Source organism: Vulpes vulpes, chromosome 9, assembly GCF_048418805.1.
Source record: "Vulpes vulpes isolate BD-2025 chromosome 9, VulVul3, whole genome shotgun sequence".
Classification (NCBI taxonomy): Eukaryota; Metazoa; Chordata; class Mammalia; order Carnivora; family Canidae; genus Vulpes; species Vulpes vulpes.
Genome location: NC_132788.1, coordinates 30,889,578 through 30,913,615, shown reverse-complemented (window position 1 = coordinate 30,913,615; position 24,038 = coordinate 30,889,578). Strand labels below are relative to the sequence as shown.

Genomic DNA, 24,038 nt, shown 5'->3' with positions numbered 1-24,038 from the left:
AGAGAGTTCCAAAACCAATTCAGGCTTCTTTCACTTAGCATTATAATAGGGTCTCCTTCTATCCCATCACCTGTTGCTATTGCAGATGACCTGTTGACCTGGATCCTTCCTAACCTCTTCTCTTTCCTTCCAGTTTACTTCAGTGGTCATGGCTTGGGTGCCGCCAGCATTTGGAAGGGCTCCACCAGCATCAGTCTGGCATTCTCCTTGCTCCCTTTATGGCTTCTAGATATGCCTTCCCTGCTTTGAAGCAACTGCCCATGCTCCTTTGAGCTTTGTACCATCTAGCTCTCTCTGTTCCCCGTAACTGTTATCTACCAACTTGGGATCGCTTACGGAATTCCTTTGTTTCCGTCTCCATCTGACTCCTGGAGGCAGGGGGACATCAGTGTGAATGGGGTGACATTATGGTGGCTGTGCCTCTTATATCCAAAGATCTAACTGTCACCTACATCTCTATCCTCCATTTCATCCACCAATCACGCAGCCACACCCTGGACCTCTCATCTCTCAGAATTCTAAATTCCCAAGTTCCATGTAATTCTGAAGTTTGACCATCTTTAACTGCACCCCACCATTCTTCGAAATCTCTTACTCTGCTCTCGCTAGACTTTCTAGACCTTCTATTTCCCTCAGTCTCTATCTCTACCTCCCCCTCTCTGCCACCCGACCTGCATGCTCCACTTCTGTCTCAGTCTAGACCCAGTCATGTAGACCACAACACCCTTCTCTTTCTACCACAACTACTCTCCAGTATACACCTGTGATCAAGCTGATCACTTCTCATCCTGGCTCTTGTGCCCAGAAGGCTGAGCACCTACTGGAGAGAATCCTACAACTATATCTAAAGGAACCATCTCCAACCCCAGCCAGGCCCTCGGTGACATATGGCAATTTGTGTATCCATGCTGAGTCAGTTCAGCATCCTCCTTTCCCCAAGATCCTTAGATACCTTAAGCTTTTGAATCAAGCACCTTAGCCCAGTGGCATCCTTATCTTTCTCAAAAATAGCTTTCTCGTCCGAGGGCAGGCTGCTGTGAATTCGCGCTTTCCCACCTTTTGGTAAGAATCCCCTGCATCTCATCCTAACTCTCTCCCCCACCCCGCCACTCCCTCCTCAGAAGACTACATTCTGTATTTTGCCTGCTCTTCACAGATACAGCTCTTGCTCAAGCCACCCGTCCCTCAGAGTTGCCAAGTTTTCAGTCTTTCTCTTGCCAGATCTCTGGCAACAGCTGCTGCTCTTAACTTGTGAGAAAAGTTCTTCTGTGGCTTCCACACTCTGCTCCTCCTAACTGCTCTCATCATTCTTCACTGGTTCTTCTTCTTCCCAGTCCTTAAGAGGTACTTGACCCCTAGAGTTTCATCATTGGGCCTCTTCTCTTTTTACCCTCAGCTCTTACCAAAGTGCCACTCCCATGCCTTTATTTACCACCTACAGCCTAATGACTCTCAAATCCATATCCTCGGTCCTCTTTCCTGAATTGCTGACTGGTATTACTAACTGTCCACCAAACCACTTTAGCAGGATGCTTTGCAAGTACCTCAGAATTAATATTCCCAAGCCAAACTCATCTGCTAACTGTGCTACATTTCCTGCATCCCTTATTTCAGTTCAGGACACCACCATTAACTCAGGTATGCACAGATATAATCCTCAATTCCACTATGACCCTCGTCCCCTCAGAACTATAGGTTGCTGATTCCACCTCTTAAATGTTGCTTGGATTGTTCCAGCCCTTGTGTCCTCTGACTGAGCCTCAGTTTAGCCTCCTTACTTTTCCTTACCAGGAATGGTGTGGTAGCCTCCTGTATAATCTGCCTGCCTTCAATTTTACCCCAGTTCCCAATCCAATCCCTATAACCATTCTGCAATACAAATTCTATGATGCCGTTTCTATATTAACAACCTTCAGTGTTTCTGCACTATCTACATAATAGAATCTGAATTCCTTACTCATTACTTTATATTAATTTTTTAAAATAATTACTGAACATCAACTATTAGGCAGACATTATTGTAGTAGGGTCTAGAGACAGAAGAGTGGACAAGACAGATATTCCTTGTTATGTGGATATTACATTGTCATGGAGGAAAACAGACAATAAATACCATGTAAATAAGAATTTCAGCTAGTGACACATGTACTCAAGTGGTGAGTTAGGCAATCAGGGAGGACTTCCCTGAGGAGGTGGGAACTTCACCAAGGAGGTGGCCCCTGAGCTGGAGTCTCTTTGGGAATCAGCCATATCTAGATCTGAGAGAAGAGCATTCCAAGAACTACAAAAGCAAATGGAGCACTGTAAGATGGGTCACAGGAGTACACAGGTCCAGATCACCTAGGACTTTGGATTCCACCTAATGTTCACTGGAAAATTTTAAACAAAGGGGTGATGGGATATGATTTCTTTTTTAAAACCAACTTTATTGCAGTATAAGTTACAAACAATAAAATGTGCCTATTTTAGGTATACATTTTAGTGGGTATTGACAATTTATATATTATGTAACTACCACAATAAACAAAATATGGAATGTTTCCATCATCACCAAAAGTTGCCTTGGGCCCCATTTTTACACTGATCCACTCCAGTATTTTTTTGTGTGTAGATATACGGCATGAGGTAAGGATTGAGACTCCTTTTTCCCCCATATGGATAATCCAGTTGTTTCAGTACCAGTGGATTATCTTGCCTTTTTGTCAAAAGCAATTGAGTCTACTTCTGAACTCTATTCTGTTGCACTTATGTTTATGTCTATCCTGTGCCAGGACCACACTAACCATTCTGTCTGCCTCATTCATCTTGGCACCTGCAGTGTGTGAAGCTGGCCCTGACAATAAGTTACTGAACAAATGATTCTCTCTCCAAAGGCAGAAATAATTATTCCAGTTCTGTAGACAATGAAACTGAAGAGGTAAATAAATTAGAGGTGATAAATTAGCTTCAGACCATATACTTTTTTCAGTGGAAAGGACAGAGAGTTTTCTTGGTGCTGCAGGCTTCCATTACTCCCCCGTGGACTTGAGCGCCTTCCTGCCCCAGGAAGACCAACACATTTTTCCACCAGCAGGAATCATGGTCTAAGGGAGATAGCATAGGCTGCAACAGCATGACACATACCCTGTTATGACTTTGTAAATGTTTTCTTTACTTGGCTAACTTGTGGTTTCCTTTTAATAGGGAAGTTGTAAAACTGACCTATTCAATACAGAATGGTTGTTTAAGGGCATGGCCTCGAGTTGTAGGTAGACTGGGCCAGGATCTGGGATCTGACCACCCTTACTGGCTGTGTGTTTTTGGCCAAGAACTCAGGAAGTACAAGATAATTATAAGGATTCATGATCAAATGTACATAAAGCACTTCTATAACATTCAGCTTGAAAACAAAGAATTATCAATTATGTATAAGGCATCCTTTGCTGAAATCAGGCCTCTCAAATTGATTTTTACCAAAGCATTCAAAAGACATACCTTGTTTTTGTTTTTACTTAAGACAATATTAACTGCCTTCCCGCCACCAGAAGTAATCACAAGGGATTTTTAGCACTGGGTCCTTTCTCAGGGACTCGAGTTTGAAAACACACAAGGCCCCTTTGGGCAGACACTGCACTGAGCATCTTCAGGACAGAATCTGGAGTCAGTCCTTTCTGACTACACCAGAGGAGATGCCTGACTAAATAGTTTGGGGAGAATGACAATCGAGACAAAGTTCAAGGTAGGTTCTAATACATATATGTAGTAAATATACTATAACTTTTTTTTTTCACAACTAGGAAGAATGCAATCAATGGAAGACCAAACTGAGTTTTAAAATGCAGAACTCTAGAACTGTTTTCAAACAAAGGCTGTTGGTTTTCAACTTTAAAACACCTTGTGCTAGCAAGACTAAAGAGCATGGAACACTGTTGTTCTATTTTAATAATGTCAGTAGGTACTTTGCACTAGAAACACAGCAACTGTTACAGAACTTTAACTAGTTCCTGTAGAGACTTTCACAGGTACAGAGGCAGAGATTTTGATTCTAATGCAGGCATTTCAGTTAGCAAATTCATTCCTCCCTCCTCCTTCATACTCCCATCCTTTCACATTTTGAAAAGTTATCAAAGTACAGAAATCATAATGTGTAATTTGTAGGTTGTTTGTGTCAATGCATTTTTACTCAAAAACTCTCTGTGAACATTTTAAAAAATATTATTTATTTATTTATTCATGAGAGACACAGAAGGAGAGAGGCAGAGACTTAGGCAGAGGAAGAAGCAGGCTCCATGCAGGGAGCCTGATGTGGGACTCGATCCCGGAACTCCAGGATCACGCCCTGGCCCGAGGGCAGTTGCTCAACCGCTGACTCGCTCAGGGATCCCTGAACATTTCTTTTTGAAAATAAAGCATTTAATTAATCAACAGTAATGAATTACAAGTTTTTAGTAGGAATTCACCAAATCTCATACCATGCTCTTTCAGTTCTTTTTTTTTTTTTAAGTACTGATTATGTGCTGACCACACTGCTAGGGGTCTGGGACAGGTTGGGGTGTGTGAGAAGGCTACAGAGCTCAATAAGCCACAGGCTATGTCCACTTATAATGTACTAGGGAGAGAGATACAGCTAATTTCAGTATGTGTTCTCTAGGTGCAATGAGCTTCAGGGTGGGTATGTAGAAGAAGCACTGGCTGGTCTGCTGACACTTGGAGGGGATGTTTATTGACGGCCTATCCCACATCCAATCCCAATTCTACCTTCCCCTTCCTACAGCCCCAAAGCTCACAGCTCACAGCCAGCCCGATCCTTGTAATCTCCCAATGCACCTGTAGCTTGTACCAAACTTGTGACACTCCTCTCTGGCATATGATTTTTGCTTTTTTTTTTTCTTAGTTTTGTGTTGAGGAAACTTCTCAATTACAAGGAGAGCTCCTTGATGGCAGAAATTCTGGCATATAGCTCTGTAGAGTTTCCTTAATAGTGAGTACCCAAAGTCATGCTTACACACTGGCTGTACGAAGCCTCACTTACGTGGGATCCAGTGGCAACTACAGTAAATTCACAGTGTATTGCCAGAAAAACATAGAGACATCATGTCATTTTGGGTACTGGGGAAATATTCTACAAATGTACTTTGCGAAGCTTGTTGGATTTGACAGACAGCACTGTGAAAAGTTCAGTTAATAACACTGTAACACTGTGAAAGACATTTTAGCTACCAAAGACTAAACCAGGAGTACCATAATCCAGCAGTTTAAAAGGCAGTCCTTCAAAATACAAGAACAAAGGCCACAGATTCCAAAACCAGGATTTAACAAAAGCTACAATGGACAAATTGTTAAGCTTCACGTGTTTGCTCATGGCCCTTGGGAAAACTTTCATAGAGTATTTTCTATAAATAAAAGAGAAAATATTTAGCAGACACCAAACGTCCTTTCTTTACCCAGCCTCTTCCCTATTTCCCAATGATTGTACTTTATCTTAAAAACATGTAGTAAGCAGCTTTGTTGGATCTTACTTTATTTTTGTTTCTTCACCCATAATAAAACATGACTATTGACCGTGTATTTCGGGAGTTGGGAGGAAAGGGCCCCTTGTTTAAGGGTGTTTTGAACTAAATGAATATACATTGTTGTTTTTTCTTGGCACAGCTCAAGCTGGCATTTCCCCATCAACTATGATGAGTAATTTTATAGTTATATAACTAGATTTTGTCACAACATCTACTGAGAGTCACCACTATTTTCATTTGTGCATAAATGATGCCACAGACACAAGGGCTGCCTTTTAGTTTAGAACATATTCTTGGATAGCTTTCTCCTCATGCAGCAAGGACAAAAAAAATCCCAACTTCATGGGAAATGACAAGAGACACTAAAATACTCATTACATCATAAACACTAACTTTTTAAAACTGGGAGGCAACTGAGGCCATTTTAAGTTATGGCCCCATTTTGGACTCCCATGACTTCTTTTAAGATCAACATACATTGGGTTTTTAGGTAGGTAAGGTGGTGTCTGAATATCCCCCAAGAACGTGTAGAACGAGAATATTCCAGAATCAAGTAATTTAAGTGCTAAGTGTAATAAGTATAATCTCAATGTCCAATCAATCATATTGCAGAAAGATCCATACTTTGTTTCTTCCTTATAAATACTCCAGAATCTATCCATGTAGAGATTCTTGATGCTTCTAGTAACACAAAGATAATTCCTCACTCGGATGGCAAATGTGATCATCACATGAAAGAAGGACAGAATACTGTTTTTAGGTCACTTTTAGAAGCACCCAGATAGGTCAGTTCAACCCGAATCAATACACAGTAAACAGAGAAATGTTTCTGGCCACACTGCCAGGGGTGAGGAGTAGGACACAGTCCTTACCTCTGTCACCCACAAACCTAGTAGGAGGAGTGAGAAAAGCAAAGCAACAACTGAAGACAATGTGACAACTGACCCATCAGAAAAAGGTCAAAGATCCACTAGGGGTACAGGAGAGGACACTCAAGTGGTCTTGAAGGGTTGAGAAGAACCTTCTATAAGAAGTGGCCCTTTAGTTATAAAGGATTTTACCAAATAGAGCAAGGGACTGGAACTGACCCAAAAGGAGGAAGAGCATATTTAAGAAAATGCTGATTGGAGGGAACCAGGCACAATTAGCTGTGTATGATTAGGTACCACTTTAAGGATGCAGAAGGAAGGAGGAGGAGGAAGGCAGGAAGGGTAGCTGGTCCCAACAGTGAAGGGAATGGTACATCATACCAAGGATGGCGTGCACTCACAGGTTTTGGAAGGCGGAAGTGACATGGCCAGTTCTGTGTGTAGAACGATGACCTTTCTCAGAGTGTGAGGCTGATGATGTAGAGGCAGCTAGAAGCTTCTTACAATATCCAAGAAGGAAAGAACAGGGGCATGAACTAAAAGCAACAGGGAAGCAAAGACGTGGGCAGGTCCAACAGAGGTACAGGAATTAGAACGTACAGGATTTAATGAGTGCCTGACTCTATAACTGGTAGAAGTAAGTCCAGACTTCTGCAGCAGCAGGGCCTAAGGACAAATGCTGGCACTGTGTGTGGAATACATATGAACACATGAGCCAGGAATTTCAACCAACAACTCCCTGGGGCTGCACTGCCCAGCTGCTGCTACACTTGGATGAAGGCCTGTCTGCTGCCCATGGGGCTGAGCAGAGCCCATGGTGGCTCATGCCTGTTCGACTCACCTCTCCTGGCTTCATTCTTTCCTTGCTCTGAAAGTCCTGGCTGATGGAAGGTTTGTGAGGACGAGCAGCAGCAGAGACACTTAAATTTATGAACTGTCACAAACTGAGAGCTATATGGGAGCATATCATGGGAAGAAGTAGGACTGTCTTATGAAAGTAGTCAGCCCCTAGAAGGAAAAAGAGACTAAGAGCCCTCATGGCATTCTTGGCACACCCTTTGTCTATTAACTGCATGGTATTGGGATAATTTATAGCTACTTAATGGGTAGAACAAAATATATACCCTGACTTGTTGGACTGCTGTGAATGGCCACCAGATGAGCTCTTTAAGCTCACCAAACAATTTAGAAGGAGCCAGAACAAAAGGTCTCAATCTTACTTCAACTGCAGTAATGTTAAGGCCTCTACAAAATTTTATGCTTTGTTATTTTTTCAACAAATGGATCTATTTCACTTTTTTTTAAATTTTTTAAAATTTATTTATTTATGATAGTCACAGAGAGAGAGAGAGAAAGAGAGAGGCAGAGACATAGGCAGAGGGAGAAGCAGGCTCCATGCACCGGGAGCCCGATGTGGGATTCGATCCCGGGTCTCCAGGATCGCGCCCCGGGCCAAAGGCAGGCGCCAAACCGCTGCGCCACCCAGGGATCCCCAAATGGATCTATTTCAAATCACTGTTTTTAAAGCCTGAAAATGAACTCAGGCCCAGAGATGCCATCTTTGTAATACTGTAGTTTTGGTGGTGCACAATATTAAGAAACTATGCTTGGATCTTCATCACAATTTTCCCACATGGAATGTTTTTCTGATTAAAAGTAAGACTGATATAAATAAAGCTCTCAGGGGCACTAGTGTGGCCCAGTGGGTGAGTGTCTGCCTTGGCTCGGGTACTGGGATTGAATCCCACATTGGGCTCCCTGCAGGGAGCTTGCTTCATCTATGTCTCTGCCTATGTCTCTGCTTCTCTCCATGTCTCTTATGAATAAATAAATAAAATATTTAAAAAATAAATAAAGCTCTCAAATACAATGTGTAAAAAAGGAGGAAGAGAAAAAGAATTATAGTAAAGGTTTTCCTCTACAATTATCATTAGGCAAGATAAAAACAGGTTTATTATACATATTTGTTCACATAACTAGAATATTAGAGAAGATGAGCAATTACCCAGTACCACACAATTTAGTGGCTTAGAACAAGGATGAAAAGCTTACACCCAGATTGGGCTTGAATTACATTACAACCTCTAGGTTCCATAAGGGAACTTGTGAGTTGTCCCAGTAGCTGAAACATACACTGAGGGATCTTCTTATCATAGATACACCTTTTGGAAGAGTTTACTGATTCTTTGGTGTGTATTCAGCTTCTTCAAATTCTCATTCTAAATGAACAGGCTAAAATAGTTTTAGGCCCAATTAATGCAAATCCTTAACGGATGAGAGAGATATTTCCTCCAGAATCTGATAGTCCAGGAAACAAACCAAACCTGGAAAATGAATACAAATGGGATAGATGCACTGGTGGATGGTGCCTTTATGTTACCAATTCAATACCCAAAACACATTACAATGCAGATTGAAAGGGTTAAGGTGCTGTCTTGGCATTTTTCTTGAATCTCTGACATCATCATTTATTGGATTCTCTACACCTGTAAAACCTAAAGCTGGTTCAGAAGCACCTCTGTTTATGCCTTTCTCTTCCTGTCCCTATCACAAGATGTTTTTTCCAGTATCTCTTCCCTTTTAAAAACATGTCCTTTCAAAATATTTTCCCTACTCACTTGAAGTATGTGCATAGGGAGATTCACATTCTCTTTCTAATACAATTAATTTGTATTACCTGCTAATCTATAGCACTACTTCTGCCAACTTTTATTTCTCATCTTCATTTCATCTCAAGCCCCATTTCCTCAGTTCTTGATGTGTTCAGTATATAAGCCCCTATACCCAGAGTGAAGTCAGGCAGGGGCTGACAGGCATCTGGAAACCTAGACACATCAATGAGTAAGAACTCTTCTCTGGCCTGGAAAAATGGCCAGAGGATCCCATGGGATCAGGGAAATGTTTTATTGAGGTGCTGACCCCTAGCTGCCTGCCTGCAAACCCGGGCTGGCTAACACTCTGCCTGGAGAGTGGAGGCAGATACATGTCCACTGTGCAGCCTGCAGAGTATACTGCTCTATAAATCAGAAGCAATATTCTTAACACGCTTTCCTAAATATGATATATGGCCCAAGGCAACTGCCAACAGATACATTTTCTTGTGGATTCCGGTATACTTTGCAAACTCTTAAGGCCTTTGTAGTGAAAGTGCCTTTCTCAGTTTCCCCACTTGATTGTACACAGCTTCCCAACTGGCCAGATGCAATGCATTTGTGGGCAGTTTTCCATTGACGTGATGTAACGGTGGTTGAATATTTTGTGCTTGGACAGCCTGTGATAAAGCTATTTCACTTATTTTAAGTATGAAGGACAGCATTAATAGTACCCAACCAAGACACAGAGTAATGTCTAATAGGAATACATCCAGTATTTCAAGTGATGGCCAATGCAAAGAGGAATTTGCCACTGGACTCTCTGCAGCCAGAGGAATCAGATAATAATACAGCAAAGGGTTGAAATCAGGTTCCTAGGATAAGAAATGCGGCATGCCCTAGGGTTAAAGTCGAGAACAGGAGTTTTGGGGTGATCTGTGAAGAGGGCACTAGTTTATCATTTTAGGATTAAAACCCACAAACCCTTTCCTCAGTTTTGCCATTTACCAGTAGATGACTTCTGGGAGTCAGTTGATCCTTCTTAGCTGCACACCCAGCTGGTAGGTCTCTTCTGACCTACATTCTATGACCAGGATCAGTGGGAGTGTGACTGGGGCTGGCCAAGGGATGGAATGGTGAGTGGAGAAGAAGAGGGAAAGAGCAGGGAGTTTTTTGTGTACAATGAAGATCCCATTGCAGGAAATCCAGTCAGGACAGAGAACTGTGACTGCCCCTCAGCCATTCGTGACTTGGTGATAGCCCAGGAACCAGCTTTGGGCATCATATGGCACATGGTACCTTGTTCTCCATAGGGAAGGCAACTTCTTGAGTGTTTCTCACATCCTAAGCGATATAATGAAAAAGAAAACTTACTCAAGCTCCCAAGGCCTTTAGACCCTCCATCCACACCTTCCAGACACCCTCACCACATTCCTGAGGTGAATCAGCTCATATTCCTGTGGCGCTGTACCACTGAGAGGCTGATCGAGGCATACTACAGTTCCTATCTGCGGCCTTGAAATCTTCATTTCACTTGGTAATTCACTACACAGAGTTCTTGTGTCTGCTCTTACCATTTGGGGGTATAATTTTTATCATGAAATTCCACTGTGACAAAACGTGGTGGGTGCTCAAATATTCATTGACTATCCTAGGAACCATGTGTTCCTGCCTTTTTAATGACTAGTAACAATCTATGCATGGGAAAGCTTCAAAAAACAAAGCTTCAAAACACAAACACTTTAAAATTATCACAATGTACATTTCCAGAGGTCCTTGGTTCAAGGGTAAAAAAGCCAGAGAAGGCCTTTCTGTGGACACTACAGTGTTTGGCCCCTAGCAGTCTTGCAATCTTCATTTCTGACCTCTAACCCTCTCTCGCTCCCTGCCAGCCACATTGGGCCCTGCTAATCCTGGAATGTGCCAAGTATACTGGAGCCCTTGTACTTACTATTCCTTCTGTCTGAAATAAGTCCCTGGGATGCCTGCAAGACTCACTCCCTACATTTCCTTTCTCAAATGTCACCTCATTAGTGAGGCCGTCTCTGGTTATCCGGTCATTTTACAAAAATAGTGCTCTCCACCCTCTATCACTTCTTGTCACCTCTACCCTGCCTTTTTCTTCATCCCATTAACTACCCTGTTCTTACTAAGATGTGAGCTACTGGATAGATGGACTTCTGTGGTTGACACTGTTCCTGTAGTATCCCTGTGTCTAGAAATATGCTTTGCTCATTGTGAGGGCTTAGATATCTGCTGAGTGAATTTATACTAGTTCTATGCCCTCTCATTTAGATATATTACTAACTTATTCGGCATCTACATTTGCCCTACATATCCTGCAAATTCTACCCATTTCTTAGAAATTCTGGGTAACTAGGTCTATTCTTTACCACGAAACTAACTTTGAAATATAAACCAAGATTTCTTGAAAAGTCAGTCTTCAGAAACACATTCTTCCTCATAGAGAGCTCTGAGAGGTGGAGCAGCTCCTAATGCAGCCTGGGAGCAGAGGCTTAGGGAAGTGGGTCTATCAGAGGACTGGGGTCTGCTGTCTGACAGGAGTAATGAATCTGGGGACTATTCTCTATGCCTGAAACATACATTCTTTTTATTGTTGAGATGAAAAGCAACTGCCTACTTAATTTATACATCAAATGTTGAAACCGTCCCTTACTCCTTATCTCTCTGCTTGTTTGACTAAGACCATTCAAATTCCCAGTGTAGGAACTGAGGGTTTCTTCTTTCAGCGGAGTAAAATTTCATCTATTTGAAAAAATATGCTCAATAACTGAAAAGGGTAGTTACAAAAGCCTTTCCTCCTTCCTCCTTTACCAGCTTATTATCACAAAGCAGAATTGCATAATGAATATTTCTCTGAATCACATATGCCGTTTTTCATAGACACTAAGAACTGGATCTCAGTGAAAAACGGATCAGAAGAGATCCTGTAATTCAAACTCTATTCGATTTGTTATTAAGAACTCAGTAACAACGTCCCTATGCTCACCTAGCACTTATGGTTTATAAAACACTCCCACAGATGGTATCCCATTTGAGTCTCATACTACCCTTGGCCACAGGCAGGCCTGTATGGTTCTTTCTGTCCACACTGACAGTGGAAGCAGCAGAGGCCAAGGTGCCAACCTGAGAGCAGAAGCTCCTCACAGAACCTCATCTTCTCTCACTCCCTATGCAGTTATCACCAAGTGAAAACCACGGCTTGGCCAAATTGTCTAAATGTCTGCTCTGTCATAATTGTAATTTAAAATTATTTCAAAACATTGCTATCATTTAAAAAATATTTTAAAATTTTGGACATAAAATCGGTATCTTTCAAAATTTGGTTAAATCCAGATAATCTTCTATCTTGACTTTAGTGCATATCCTAAGATCAATCTTGCCCCCAAATTAAGTGTTTTTCAATGCAACAATACGGAAAATTACTTTAACTAAAAAACAAAAACAGAAAAAAGTTGAAAATATGGATTCAGTGATTACTACACAGAATTTGGAAGGAAGCTTTGCTATTCTCTCAGCTTTGATGGGAAAGGGCTCTGAGTACACTTGCCAGATGTTCTCAGTGATTTCTCACCTGTGCAGTCAGATGCAGCTAAGTGATAAAAAATTAGGAGCCAGTTATATCAGTTAAGCTGAACTCAAAAGTATTTATGAGGCCACTATTATCAGTTTACTACCAATTGCTATGGGCTTAAAAAAAATTTTAAGACCAGTTCTTTACCCTAATGGTGCTTAGAATCTTGGTGATAACTGCATACAAAGCAATATGTAATTAAGCACTAAACAAGGAAAATACCATGGAAATTCAGAGGAAGGCCAGCTGGAAAGGTCATAGAATGTTCCCTGGGGTTGGTCAAATCCTGAAGGATGAATACAGGAGACAGGATAGTTTTCTCAGCAGGAGTAATGGCTTAGTTTAGACAAGTAGGGATGGAAATAAACACAGCATGCCAATTAAAAATAAAAATCTATGTTATAGTATGTTTTTGCAAGTCTCATACAATGGATGAGATGGGCATCATCATCTCAAGAACTCTGGGATATTAGGGTACTCCTTCAGAAATTCTATTTAATAAGGGCTGCTCAGGAGAAATGATAGAGAGGATTCTGGGACAAATGATCCATTACTTAGGAAATAAAAACTAACACACCAGTGAAAGAAGGGGAGACAGCCATGACATGGAGGTAGGGACGAGATGCTGTAGGAAGGTGAGAAGGAAACAGACGGGGAGAAATGCTCTGCCCTCAGTGAAGCGAGGTATTGATAATACTCAAATGTTTTCTAGAAATTAATTTCAAGTTCCTCAAAAATGTTTTAAGATGGAGAAAACCAAGTTACCTTTGGGAAGTCTAACAAGAGCAAGGCTCATTCAAGAGACCAAGTAATGGAGGGTTGTCCTAGCTCTGAAGGAAAAAAACCTTCCCTCCAATCTGGGACCGACAGCAGGAATAGCACAAAGGTGGGTGGGGAGAGGGCAAGAGTAGAAGCACAGGCATGATTAGTAAGGGCAGTGCAGCCCAGCGCCTGGCTTCCGGAATCGAAGCAGAAATTTACAAAGCGAAGTTAACACCAGCAGCTGAGAAGCAAGAAAGCTTAAACAGTTACTAGATGTTTAAACCATCCCCTGGCCATCCTAGAGTCTAATGACCTAGAAGAAAGTCCTGGGTGAAGCTTAGGGCCAAATACTAATGCAGTCTTTACTCAAATACCTCCCCATGCTGAGGACCAGGGAAAGTGGGTTTTGCATCTTTAAGAAAACCCGATCCCTACACATCTACTTACTTCTTTACAGGGGAGCTTGGCCATGGGGAAGAAAGGAATTAACTAGTCAATTTGGAATAGTTCCCACTTTCACAAATAGTATAGAGCTCTTGCTAGTTCCAAGAGGGTACAGAAAAGTACAGACCCCGGGACAGATGCATCCTATCTTGTCTAGGAGAGGTACTGCTCTAATAAGCCAATGAAAATGAAGGGAATTAGCCTCAGCCAGGGCCCTCCAATCCTAAACTGGGTGGGACCTGTCAATGAGTAATTCTGGAGCACTTTACTCCAACTCATTTATTTCCTTAAGGAGCAAAGCCTTCCCTTCACACTTCTGGCACCATCAGCCAACTCAAATCCTCATTGAAAGGAAAGATTTTGAATTATATTTAAATACCTGTTCAGCAAACTTCCTCTTTTCACAGATTACAAAGAGCCAATTTCAGCCCAACCTTTAAATTACCTTATAATCCAGAATTAGGGAAGTCTACCCTGTTAGCAATATCGTTTCAGCCTCACTCCATCCCCAAATACTTCTGCCCAGAAGCTGAAAAACCATTCGGGAATCAATTCCTTCCTTCTTTCTTTGATGCCTCCCTTACAGAATGCATGCCCAGCAAAGAAATTCTGATTTTCTCCTCCACACACAGCTCTGAGTTTGGGCTTTCCTACTTCTCTGCTGCTCTAGGTCCCTCTCATGAAGGACGTGCAGTGGAAGTCAGCATCTCAGGTCCTGCAAAGTCTTGCGCTCAGCAGAACCCTTGAGAGAGTATGCCTTCCACATTCTACAGTATCTGACAGACAATCTGATTGCATGGGAGTTGCTTCAGATGCCTTCTCTCCTTCCCTGCCCACATGGCCACCACATCCCCGGTCTGTCCAGCTTTATGTACTCATCATCTCTGACTTGGCACCACTCTACTAGATCCCTTCCTCACTGACCTGCCTCTACTTCTTGCCTGCCTCCAATCCACAAGCCACACTGTTGCTAAAATCAGTTGACTCTAAAAGATCTGACTTAAAACATATTCTATGTCTTTGCCAGTAGTATAAAACTAAAGTCCTTGGTAGGACATACATGACATGATCGGACTCCTACTCACCTTTCTCACCTCATCTCTGGAACTTCTCTTGTCCCTCTTCTTTCCTGACTTCCCCGTGTTCCCCACAACACTTCTGTGCCTCCAGCTAGCCATGCTGCCTTTCATAACCTTGCATGTCTGGCAAACGCCTACTTGGCTTTCAAGTCTTGGTTCAAAAGCCCTCTAGGACTCTCCTAGGTAGCCCCAGACACTCTTTTTCTGATTTTTACCCATACCTTCATATTTCCCCTGCAATTACTTTGGTGCACCACCATTAAGCTCTCAGGTCATCAATATTTGTCAAATGGATTGGTGAATTAATGAATGAATGGGTGAGAGACACTTATCAGAAGATACAAATTCAGAGACATTGGCATGTGGGCTAGTGACGCAGTCATGAGGAAAAAGAAATCACCCAGAAAGAACAAACTAGACCACAAGATGAGAAGACCAAGGTTAGAACTCAGAGAAAAGAGTGACAAACCCTCATTAAAAAAAAAAAAAAAGCATAGGGAGAACTAGGGGCAGTATCTCGGCAGACCAAGGCAGAGGAGATTCAAGAAAGAGGAATGGTTTGCACCAAGCTAGTCCTTTACAGTGGTAAACAATAATTATTCCATCATTTTATAAGGACATTTTGGGGAAAATCTTATAAAGTTATACAAACAGGAGCTATACAATATAGACAGTTTAGTTTTTATTAAAATGATTCTTAGTCAAGTCTTATTGTTTCCAATTTCAGATTTTGCCAGCCGAGGTCTTCCTTTACCATGTTGTCTGAAAAGTGTATTTTTCTCTTACCAAGTTTTTCTGACATATAGTATAGTTTCAATGCAGAGCCACTCTCATAACACTAAAATAGATTTCTTTAGGTTAGGTTTTCCAGACACAGAGATGTCAACTTGACCACACTATAAGTTTTTATAGGACAGAATTTAAGCCCTATACTTAAGAGAGAGTGAATAAATATGTTTGGAAAGAATGACGGAATTTCTTAAATTTTAACACAGAAGTTAGGTCATCTAGTATTCTAGCTGTCATCCATACCCTGGCAAATATGGGGCCCTATGGCAAACATTGCTAATTGATTTCGGCCATTTCCCAGCTGAGTCTGCACAAGCCCACAACACCCCACAAGCTACGAGCAACTGGTCAGAGCTGGCCCAGGTGACATTACATCATCTCAAGTTAACTGCATTAGATTTGAGCTTTCATGGCTCTCTGTTCATGACTGCATGGGATACAGCCAGCAGAGCAGCTTGTCTGCTAAGATGACAATGGGCAGAAACAAAGTAGTCAAAATGTGACTTAGCCCTTCTGCTTTATTGTTTATGCCCTTCTTCTATCACAAATTGTGAATAAGAGCTTCTTAAGCTATTCATTTCACAGATATATGTGAATGCCATTTCAGATCAATTCAGAATTGAATTATATACCATGAGGGTTCCAGATTTCTGTCACTAACCACCTCTGGCTGGACACCCTTTGTCAAACAACTGTATGAAACTTGGGGTTTAGCCATACACTGCTTTTTTTAGGAAGATAAATCTAGCAGCAGTCTGTTCATTCCATGTTCCTGTTTAAAAATGCTTAGCTGGTTTCCCATCATTTATCTATAACAGGATAAACTCCAAACTCCTTTGCATGGCATCAAGTTCATCACAACGAAAGGACAGTTTCATACCCTTTCTCCTGCCTCTGCTCATTATTCCATCATACCAAGTCCTTCTTTGCATAACAGTTGTATTAGCTTTCTATCACTCCTTTCTATGACACTAAGTCAGAAACTTAGTGACTTAAGCATACAAATGTATTGTCTTTCGGTTCTGTGGGTTAAAAGTTCAAAATGGATCTTACTAGGCTAATTGGAGAGTTGGCAGTGCTGTGTTCCTTCTGGAAGCTCTAGAACAGCATCTGCTTCCTTGCTTTGTCAGCTTCTAGAGCCTATCCACATTCTTGATTTGTGGCCCCCCTCCATCTTCAAAGCCAGCAATGGCCAGTCGAATCTTTTTCACATGGCTTTACTCTAACATGGACTTCTGCTTTCCTCTTTGACCCACACGGACTCCAGTGATTACACTGGACCCACTGAATATTCCAGATAATCTCTCCATCTCAAAATCTTCAACTTAATCACACTGGCAATGTCCCAGAGTGGACATCTTTGGGGGAGGGCTATTCTTCTAACTACCACAGTGGTGTTCCTTATGCCTGGAGAGTTCACTTCTCTGCTTGGAAGATTTCTACCCAAATTCCTTGAGCATTCCTTAAGATCCTATAGACATGTCACTATTTTCATGCTCCCCCCCTCCTCCAACCCAAGGAGCTCATTTCTCTTGTCTCCTTAGTCCCATATGCAAATGCCTCTCCTGGAGCACTTACCTTGCACTATAGTTTATTTGTCCTCAAGTATGGACAAGTAGATTCTGAGTCACTAAGTCTTATTCATTTCTGCAACCCTTGAGGCCTAACTATTAAAGACTGTGGGGGAAGAAAAACGAATATGGCATTTTAATGAGTGAAGACCTCATGTGAAGGCCAAGGCAAGACAATAAATTCATAGGGCATTATAGCAAACTTAAACCATTTACATCTAAGGATATTTCTTTTCTTTTTTAAGGATATTTCTAACTTTAATGTGAGTTGCCATTGATCACAAAATGTCAGTTTTAAGTATCCCCCTGGAAAGCTGCACCCCCAAGGCTTGGTGAGGTTAGCAAGTGATGCTATTGGAATGATTTCCGAATTCCAAAAAATGACACTCATCTAACAAATCTGACTATACTACATTGGAGGTTAAAAGCAACTTTGCCACACTATGTATTTAGTATTTTAGTACCTGGGAGGTTGTCATTAAAAAAAAAAAAAGAACAACAAAAGGTTCGAAATTAAAATTTAAATAGCCTCTACTACTCAACTATTTAAATTGCAAGCCAAATGACACATTAAATACGTAATGGCCACATGAATCCAGGAGGATCTATTTTTAAAGGCCAATGGTTTGCTATGAATATCTAATGTCACTGCCAATAATATACAGTTTAGAAATTGGAAAACAAGGAAATAAAACGAAAAATTACATGCCTAGCAGTTGAGTTGAAAGAACGCAACAAGTGCAAAAAAGAAATGATCACCTGTTTCCTGATTTGAATACAGTCTACTTTGCTATTCTTTCTTAATTAGCAATAATGAAACTCCTCTTCAACTTAAATCCTGTCAGTTTGGGTCATTTTAGTTTAGAAGATGCCATTTTCTTGTGGAATTCCTGAGGCAGCAAGCAGTGTTTAAACATGCCTTTGTTAAATTTCACTGCTTTGAGACACCTGGGTGGCTCATTGGTTGAGCATCTGCCTTTAGTGCAGATCATGATCCTGGGGTACTGGGATAGAGTCCTACATGGGGCTCCCCGCAGGAGGAGCCTCTGCCTATGTCTCCGCCTCTCTCTGTGTGTCTCTCATGAATAAATAAAATAAAATAAAATAAAATAAAATAAAATCTTAAGAAAAATTTTTTTCACCGCTTTTCCTAACCTTGAAAAAAAATGAGGTTTTTTTTTTTTAGATCCAGAAGGGGGCCTACTGGCCTTTACTAAACCTATACGCACATATTCCTAGGCCTTGCAGCTTCCTTTAGGTTAAGAAGAAGCCAAAGCTAAAGGGAGACATTACTGCCTGCCACTTGGGAATGCAGCCTGAGAACCAAGACCTGCTACACAGGATAAGTTGCACAGGTATGCAGTACCTGGAGGCAGACTTTAAACTTGACACATTTTTTACAGAAAAGAGAAGTGCAATTTCTCAAATATTTACATGGATTTTTCCTCAAACTTCTAAATTTTTCTATGAATGTACTTAGAAGTACATTTAGGAACAATGAATACCACCAACCAAACCCTTTGGCTAACATGGAAGACTTCAGGCCCAATTTGTAGAAACACTAATCATGCTGTTGCTATTGTTGTCTGGACATTTCAAGCGTTCCTGTTCTTAAATCTTAGTTATGTGCAGGCAAGCATAAAGCCCACTGGGGAAATCACTGAGTATCTGGAATTAGAGCTGGAACCATCTCAGGCCAGAACAAACATTAAAGGCTATTCACAAACCATTGAAAAGTCAACACATCTCCAAAGTCTATTAAGGTCTGTCAAGAATGCAAACAAGAAGTTTTGTAATAAGCTTAATAAATAAAACAACTGAACCTACTAAGTTGTACTTAGGGAAACAGGCTTGAGGATATAGCCTTAGGGGTAGAACCGGTTCCTACTAGAACAAGGACTGTTTACCTCGCTCCTATAAATCCAACAATCCTAAGAGTGGTAATGGTACTAAATGTTTAGGAAGAACCAGGAGCAGAAACCCCAGTAGGATCTACAAATTGCATTTTTCTGTAAAAGTAAAATACCATTAGGAACGACATCGTTCTAATGTTCTCTCTCTTGAATATAAAGCCTCTTCCATCTTGTATTTCATCCTGAACAATTTTACTATGTTCAGCATAGTAGCAACTGAAATAAATGTGTTTCATCTAGAAGCAAAAGTGAGAAACCTTTACAAAAAACACTGAGCTTCTCCAACGCTAGATTTCCAAGTTCTTCATATAAGCTAACACAAAATAAAGATTGCTACAGTAACCAAACTTTTCTGCTAGCAAGTTTCCCTAAAAAAATGACAATTCAACCATAATAGATTATTTTCTACAGTGTGAGCAGATAATAGACCTACATTCTTTTTTTTTTTTTTTTTTGCTAGCTTGCTTTATAAATCTTGCAAGTTGCAAACTCAAGTTTTTTGGAGGCGAAGGCAAGTTAATAGTCGAGCTTAAAATAAATCGGCTTTGCAATTACTTTTTTTTTTTTTTTTAAGTCGATGAAGCACGTTTTCCCCATTCCACGCCATGAAGCAATTCGATGTCAACTTGCTATGGAGTCAAATGCGACAAACTCCGCGAGCTCCCGTCGCGAGGCGGCGGCTTGCTGCACCCACAGCCTCCCGCACGCCTGCAGCACCAGGACGCTGCACTCTTTAGGCTCTGGACGCAGCATCTGAACTCAGGGCCTCTGGGCCACGGGACAGTAGACCCTCCCCCCCCACCCCCGCCCCGGGGAAACTGAGGCACGCTGATCCGAGCCACCTGGCTTCCCCCGAAGGCCCCCGCCGCCGCTCGGCGTTCCCCGGCGCCCCGGAGGCTTGGGAGGCTACTCGGCAGCATCCTGTCTACACCGCGGTCTCGGCCGTAGACGGTGATGGCACAAGCCTGTCCGCAGCCCACCGGCCCCGGGTCCCGCCCCGCAGGACCCCCGGGACCCCCGGGACCCCCGTACTGGGACCCGGCGGAGCCTCCAGTACCGCCCGAAAGTTCCCGGGCCCCAGCGGCCGCCGCCACCCGCCGCCCTCCGCCCTCCGCGCGGGCTCCTGCCCCCGCCGCCCCCGCCGCCCCCGCCGCGGCCCCGCGCCCCCGCCGCCTCCGCGCCGCCCCCGCGCCCAGCTCACCTGACGCCGCCGCGCCGCTCCGGGGGCCGCCGAGCGCCCCTCGCCATGGCCCGCCTGTGCGGATGCCGCCGCTCCGCCCCGCGCCCGACCCGGCAGCTCCTACCGCGGACGAGCCGCCTCCGCCGGCGCCGGGGAGCTCCGCGGGCGGGGGCGCGGGCGCGGGCGGGCGGTGCGGGGCTTGCACCTGCGGCAGCCGGAGCGGCCGGTGCCGAGCATGCCCAGTGCGGCCCGCGGGGGCGCGGAGGGGCGCGGAGGGGCGCGGGGGGGCCGGGGGCGCGGGGGCGGCGCGGAGGGGCCGGGGGCGCGGGGGCGGCGCGGCGCAGCGCGGGTGTCGCCGCCGGGGTGTCGCCGCCGGGTTTTCGCGGCAGCCACGGGGAGGGGCGGGGCGGGGCGGGGCGGGCGAGCTGGGGAGGCGGGGCGGGGGTGGGCGGGCTGCGGGCGCGGGGTCCGCCTCCAGCGGGCGCGGGCTCCGGGCTCCGGGTCCCGCCCCCGCTCGCGCACGCGGCTGCCGCGGGAGCCCGGGGCCCCGGCTCTGGCGCTGCGGGGCGGGGGCGGGGCTCCCGGGGCCTCGGGGCCCCCGGCGCCCCTTCCCGGGGTGCCGCGGCGCTCGAGGCGCAGGGAGGCCCGGAACAGGTGCCGCAGGGTCGCACCCCGGGGCGGACGCCCCCCGGCGCCGAGGCCACCTGGAGGCCTTCCCGGGGGCTCCGCTGTCCGTGCCAGAGCCGCGCAGGAGCAGGTGGAGGAGGACGCGGCAGGACCTTCTCCGCTGGCTTCTCAGCGGTGGGGTTCCAGGGGTTTTTAATTATCTTCTTGTTTGATTATTTACAGTTTCTAAGTGTTCTCTAGTGGACAATATGGAGCTTTTATAATAAGATACATTATTCTAAAATTGTTATTTAAAAACAGCTGCAGAACTTCGGCAGCGCGATCCTACGATGTAAGCAGCGCCCCCATCCCCCCCCACCATTTATTTATTTACTTATTTATTTTTATTTATTTATTTATTTATTTATTTATTTATTATTTATTTATTTATTTATTTATTTATTTTTAAGACTTGCGAGACACTATTTGGGCCGGGACCGGGCTCCTCCCCCCTCCTTTCGGGCCGCCCCCTGGCCCCGCCCCAGGCCGACCCTTTTACTCCAGGACCGCCCCCTTCTCCGTTGGTTGCTGAGAAAACCCGGAAGGGTGGACTCTCAACACCTGCCGATCCCGGCGGCCCCGGTGCCCACTTGGGCCTGTTCCGCCGCCGGGTCAGGGCCGGCTCACCAGGAGCGAGGCGTCTCGGAGCCGCTCCCAGCCTCTCCCCTCCTTCTCCCCGTCCTTGGCAAACCGAGCAAAGTAGCACCTCCGACCCCCGGCCCCGAGCTGGGACCTGCAAAGTGGGTCAGGACTGGACTGAGCATGCTCCGGACGGGGCCGGGATGCCGCACGCGGCTGCCTGTCGTTGCCCGAGGTGGATGGAGCTGCGCTCCCGTCACGACACTGAAGGTCAGGAGGAGGTGGAGGCAGGGCCCTGGAGGTGCGGTGGCTTCCACACGTGCACAGGTCGCTTCGACCCAGGCCCTGGTAGGGGAGGCGAGGGCGTGGGGTCTGGCCTGTGAGGGACTCAAAAAGCGAGATTTTTCCCTAAAATTTTGAAATTGGAACTATTTTAACATTGGCTTTTCGGCATCTCCAATAATAACACGTATTAGCTCTAAGAACTTCTCAGCCCGTCTTTCTTTCGAGAAACCTACATCTTTTTTCAAGTATTCTTTACATTTGCACTAGAACCCTAAATGTTAACTCTCTTTATCAGAGATTAAATGTTTGTGCTCAGTTTCAAACAATTCCACGGTATTACGTACCTTTTTTTTTTTTCCTTCTTTCAGACGATTCACTGCGACTCCTGTCCACCTCTCTTCAAATTCTCAGAGAATCAGCAGAATGCTCTCGTGCTACCTTAAACAGGCTTGAGGCAGGTGGGGGAAACTTGCTTTTAACGCTCTCACAGAAGAGAAGACTGAATTGGAGAAGGATTACAGGAAAGAGATTTTACGGGCTTGAGGTGAATAAACCCAAGAACCCAGAGAGAGCCTTGCACTGAGCCCAGGCAGGTCAGTAGATAGATGTCCCTATTCTGTCTGAGGAGGAAGAAACTAGACAGATGGGTCAGCTGCCCAGTGACCTTTGGTATGAGAGTGGGAGATACCCTCACTAAGAGTTGGCTTCATTTCGACCTCTCCCTCTCATCCAGCCCAGGTTCAGCTTCAGCATGATTGGAGACACCATCTTTAGTGGAAGGTCACCCCTGGGAAGAGCTTGTGTTCCCCCTAGACTCTGACTTGTGTTGGGTCACCCTCATCCCTTGGCTTTGAGACTCTATTGCTCTTGGTACTTCCTGAGCACTGCTCTTGATCCCTATAGACATCTACACTCCAAATTTCTGGCTGAGGAAAAGATGGGTAAGACATTTCTTTATTTTATTTATTTATTTATTTATTTATTTATTTATTTATTTATTTATTTATTTATTTTTAAATTTATGATAGTCAGAGAGAGAGAGAGAGAGAGGCAGAGACACAGGCAGAGGGAGAAGCAGGCTCCATGCACCGGGAGCTCAACATGGGATTCGATCCCGGGTCTTCAGGATCGCGCCCTGGGCCAAAGGCAGGCGCCAAACCGCTGCACCACCCAGGGATCCCAAGACATTTCTTTAATAGTTCATACTGCCTTTCCTTCCCATCTTGAAGCTTCCTGGTCCCCAGTTTTTCTTAGTTTTCTTGTCTTTCTGATGGTTCCTTCTCATCTTTGTTCTCCAGGTTCATTTCCTTTGCACCACCCTATTGTAAGTGTTCTGTCCTGTGGCACCTTCCCTTCTGCTTTCCCTTCTGCTCTTCCCATCCGATGACTGTCACTAGTAAGGTGGTGTTCAGTTGATGTGTGCACATGAGGCTGTGATAGCTTTTAATTGCTGCAATTCTTTCTGGTCCATCAGGCACCTATTCTGATTGGCCCATGTCTATGCCTGACCATTTGTCTCTACTGATTATTAATATTTTTGAATATTTTATTTGCCTCAGATATTATACTTCTCTCGAAATCTCCCTGAGTTCAGACTCTTGTATGTAATCTACCAAGTATCTAAATGGCTGTGACCCTCAGGAAACTGGAGCCCAATATGTCGCAAACAGAATTCATGTGCTATAGCTGCTCTTCTACTTACATGTCCTAACATGGTTACTGGTACTCCCACCTTCTCAGTTCTGCACACCACAAATGCGGATGCTATCCTCGATCCACCCATCTGCCTTTCCTTTGTCATCCAGCTGGTCACTGGTACTGTCCACCCTGCCCTGAGACATCTCTGCAAATGGACCGTCCACCTGCACTGCCTTCTCAGGCCCATCATCTCTTCCAAATGAGTCTTCTCCTTCTGTATTTCCTCCAATCCAATCTCCATGCCTCCTCAGACTTTTCTTTTTAAGCAAATTATATTTTAGTGTCTTTGCTGAGCCCTTAGAGTATGGGTTCTTAGTGCCTTCAGGATAAAGTCCAAGTTTGAAGCATAGACTGGCCCCTGTTTCCCTCTCCAGATTAGTCTCCAGCCGGTGTCTGCTGGTGTCCCATTTCCTAGCCAATCTGTACTACTTGCTATGCATATTCATGCCTCCATGTTCCTTTAGTTTTTCTGTTCCTCTTTCCTCTTGTTCACCCCTTGGCAACTGTTAAGCCTTCAGGGTCCGG

At 44.1% G+C, this 24,038-nt stretch overlaps 1 protein-coding gene across 2 annotated transcripts in view; it reads right to left on the bottom strand.

Annotated features, from left to right (window-relative positions):
- The window catches only part of MFAP3L (microfibril associated protein 3 like), a 38,426-nt gene extending 17,923 nt beyond the window's left edge, over positions 1-20,503 (bottom strand). Inside the window, exon 1 of one of the 2 annotated variants that reach the window (XM_072719678.1) lies at positions 20,307-20,503. The gene's annotated coding sequence lies outside the window, so the exon portion shown is untranslated. The remainder of the gene's footprint in view (positions 1-20,306) is intronic. The other variant, XM_072719679.1, reaches the window with a different exon arrangement.
- Positions 20,504-24,038: the final 3,535 nt, after the last annotated feature.